The sequence below is a fragment of the Cariama cristata genome, unplaced genomic scaffold (genome assembly GCF_000690535.1).
Source record: "Cariama cristata isolate BGI_N322 unplaced genomic scaffold, ASM69053v1 scaffold2205, whole genome shotgun sequence".
Classification (NCBI taxonomy): domain Eukaryota; kingdom Metazoa; phylum Chordata; class Aves; order Cariamiformes; family Cariamidae; genus Cariama; species Cariama cristata.
The window spans coordinates 84,351-88,178 of NW_009619046.1; positions in this window are offsets into that span (position 1 = coordinate 84,351).

Below are 3,828 nucleotides of genomic sequence, written 5' to 3' on the forward strand. Positions count from 1 at the left end.
CCGGTATTTACCCCTGCAGAAGTCAGGAGGTGAGACTCCCAGTTCTCAGCTCCACGGATTTGCACGCAGGCGGGATAGAGGACGTGCCGTGGCACGGGGGGATGCTGGCTGCTGACAGCAGCCACCGTTCCGATGGCCAAGGGTCACCTGTGGCTTCCTTCTTTCCCACAGGGAGACTGGATAATTCCCGAGCCATCCCACCCAGCAGTAAGCCAGCCATCCAACCCTGTCAGGAAACAAGGGATACAAAATCGAATATAAACCACAACAGCACAGACCCCCTTCCAAAGCCTGCTTCTCATCACCAGGCAGCCGGTGACAGAGCCGAGCAGCAGTGTAATCCGACTTTAATTGATGATAAGAATATTCATCTGGGCTCTGTCCAATTTGGTATACTTAATACCTTGTGCCTTCTCCACACGGATCAATTTTTGCATTGGGTTTATGAGGAGTAATTAATATTCATTCAAAATTAAGCAGAATAAGATTCCCAATGCATGAAGATGTTTATTATTTATTCATATTTAAGGCTTGTTAGATTAATCTATTTTAAATTACCGCATGCTGCCAGGCACAATTATTATAATTTATTAGGATAATTTCGGCGTTTTATTTCCCTCTGATGCAACCTTGCAGAAGGTGGATGCCGCTTCTCCAATGCTCCTATGAAGCAGCTCGTGCTGCCAGTAACGGAGCCGCAGCCCAGTGACAAGCATCCCCTCCTTCAAAGGGGCCAACCTCCAGATCAGGCACGTAGCCCACACTCATTTATTTTTTAAGCAGATATCCTGAGGTCTAGAAATCCTTACATCACATCTGAGCATGGCAGAGGGGAAAAAAAAAAAATCTATGGTGACTTACTCCTAAAAATGCCAGATGATGAACTGCAATAGCTGGCTCAGGCAGCTTAGGTTTAATATCCCAGCTCAACAGTGCAAAATGCTGGGCACTGTTTGGTAGCTCCAGGACCTGCCTTTGGCCACCGAAGAAATCCCTGAACATCTTCTGCCTCTCTTTCTTGGGTGTAAACGGCTCCTCCTGAGATTTTACGGGAGTGGTACTTACAGCGAGGGGAACATGCGAAGAGAGCCTTCAGCTCCATGCTGTGCAAAAGACCTCACCTCATTCCTTTAAAAAAGCCCTACATATTTGCTTAAAAGCTGCAGTTACCATTATTATATTTAATTGATACCCTGAGGGGCTCAAAACGAGACAGGCTTTTATGAAACTTAATTATTTTCCACCAGGACTTGCCAGGTAAAGGTGCAATTACAGCAGCAAGGGCTGCTACTTGCACCGGGGGGGCCAGGGCCAGCTTCCTCGACAGCCCCACGCCAGCGCCCCGTCGCTGAGCGCACATCTCTGCTACGCATCGGGCTTTGCCGTTATAAAACAATTCAAAAAAATAAAACAGAGCAATTTGACTCGACAACAGACCAAATGACTCCATGTATGAACCTGTCATAATTACAGCAAGCATCGCTTCATTCAGTTATGTCCTTCCAGCGGTGCCAAACCGAACGTACCCCAAGCAGGATGCAGAAACGAGGTTCCCCCGTGCCCGAGGTGGGCTTTGGGCAAGTCCTTCCCACGTCAGTAAAAGGAGGGAAATAAGACCTGCGCGACTGGCTGCAAATCAATCGATGCTTTACATCGCTTTAAATAGTATTTTCTCACCTTTGAAAAAGCCCCTCGTTTATCCCGAGGCCCAGGGAAGAGCATCCGATGTGCTGATGCAGGAGGAAGGGGAGAAGAGAGCCTGCTTTGAACCCCCTGCCCCCAGCTGAGCAGCTGCAATACCCACGCCACGTCTAAAGGATTTTGCCCCCCTAAAAATGACTGTACAGCGCAAACTCTTTTGAACTGTGCTGCTTAATCAGAATCTCCTGAGAGTAAATGCAGCCACAAGGAAAAAAAGACCAACTTTTTAATATAGAAAGAAAAAGGACCTCCTTTGAGTAAAACAAATGATTTTCTAACAAAGAATGTCCTGGGGACAGGAAGATAATGTCGTGCTTTTGATGCTACAATACTGTACTTGAGATTGATGCTTTCACAGTTAAGATTTTACCCCAATCATAAATCTCCCATAGCAAGCAACAAAATATAATCTAGTCTTCTCTAATGGTAGCCTAAATTTCAGCTAGTTTTCAGAAATTTCAAAGAAATTTCAGCTAAATTTCTTTGCTAGTTTTCAGACATAGAGCTTAAGAGCAATCTAACAAAGTTATTTCAGTATTCCTTTCATCAAATGTCTATTAACTGAATATTATGCTTTTGATATTTAGGGCATGCCCTATCAGCTATAAGCAAATACTACTAGGGTGTTTACATTTTTCTGCTGTTTAGAGAAATCTTCATTTCCTCTACTTTGATGAACAGTGGGGGAAAACGCTGAGGTCACCAGGGGCCAGCCTCCCAAGAGGGAAAAAGCTGACCATCAAGCTTTGATCCAACCAGGACTACACTAATGCTGGAGCCTCTCCATGACACTCGGGAACGGAAACATTTAATTTCTGTGAATAACCAGGTTATGGTTCCCCTTTGCAGTGTGCCAGGGAGGCAGCCCGAGGGAGAGCCCAAGAGCATCTGCATTTGCTGCACATTGAGGCCCCATGTTCACAGTGAAATGACCAAAACCCAGAAGAAGCAAAAATTACGTCAGTGGAGAGCCAGAGGACGGCGTCCCTCACACTCCCTTAAGTCCTCAGATTTTGCTCGGGAATCAAAATCTCTGCTTTTAACTCCTGCTTTTTTCCTCTGGGATGTTTGACCAGGAAAACACAACACAAATCCGATATTTTTGACACTCAGTAAGCTGTTATTTTAAACACAGTTTCAATAAACTACAAAAGTTGATACTGTTAGAGGTTTGAAAATATACAATCTCATTAAAAAACGCTGGCACTTAGAAAGATCTCTGGTGCCCAGTCACAGCTTGGGGAGGGCTGTAATTTATAACTTTGATCCCCACAGCTAAACCATTTAATCTGATAATAAACATCAATCACTGATTTTTACTGCACCATTTTGCAGCCTGAGCAGAAAACCTTGCTCTCGCGGACAAATTAGGCACCCCAAAGTGACTCTTGCAAATAAATACCGACTTTAATATTCAGCAATATAATTCCATGGGATCAATTTTTTTATTTAAGCACTACGGGAGCTAGTAAAAAGTCTGTAATTACAAAAATATCTACAAAGGCAACTCTGTGCAGCATAACAGCATCTGGCGAGCGGGAGCCTGCCTGTCTGGCAGCTCGGTGACAACACCTACCTTTACGTCTGTTACACTTGTCATCAGAAAGTTAAGTGTGTCCAGATCTTCTGCGCGACAGTCCATAACTCACCATTAAAAACGATGCGAGATCCCATTACGTTCCCATACAGCCTCTCTCGTTGGCTCGAGGTACTAATCCACCATCTACCGCTCAGGAGCAGGGGAAATGGAACGGTCAGGGCTAATACATTGTGCAAGTGGATAACTGCCAGAAAAAAATAAATCAGATGGAGCCCATTAATATATAATGATGCCAAACGACCATTAATTCAGATACTTTTTCCAATCCAAAGAACTATTTAAGAAGTAACTGAAAATGATTTTCCTTTGGCCGCATCGAACATCATCAGCGCTTAATGCTGGATTTTTACACTCAGTGGAACGAGGCAGTTCATCAGTATGCTTTCTGAAACCTTCTCCTGTAAACTAATATTTTTCAATAAAGAAATATTATAATTAAATTACTTATAAAAGTTCCAGTCCAAGTAAGGACGGATGATGAAGAACATAAAGGCTGCCCCAGTCTTCTTCAGGAATGACTGCAAGAA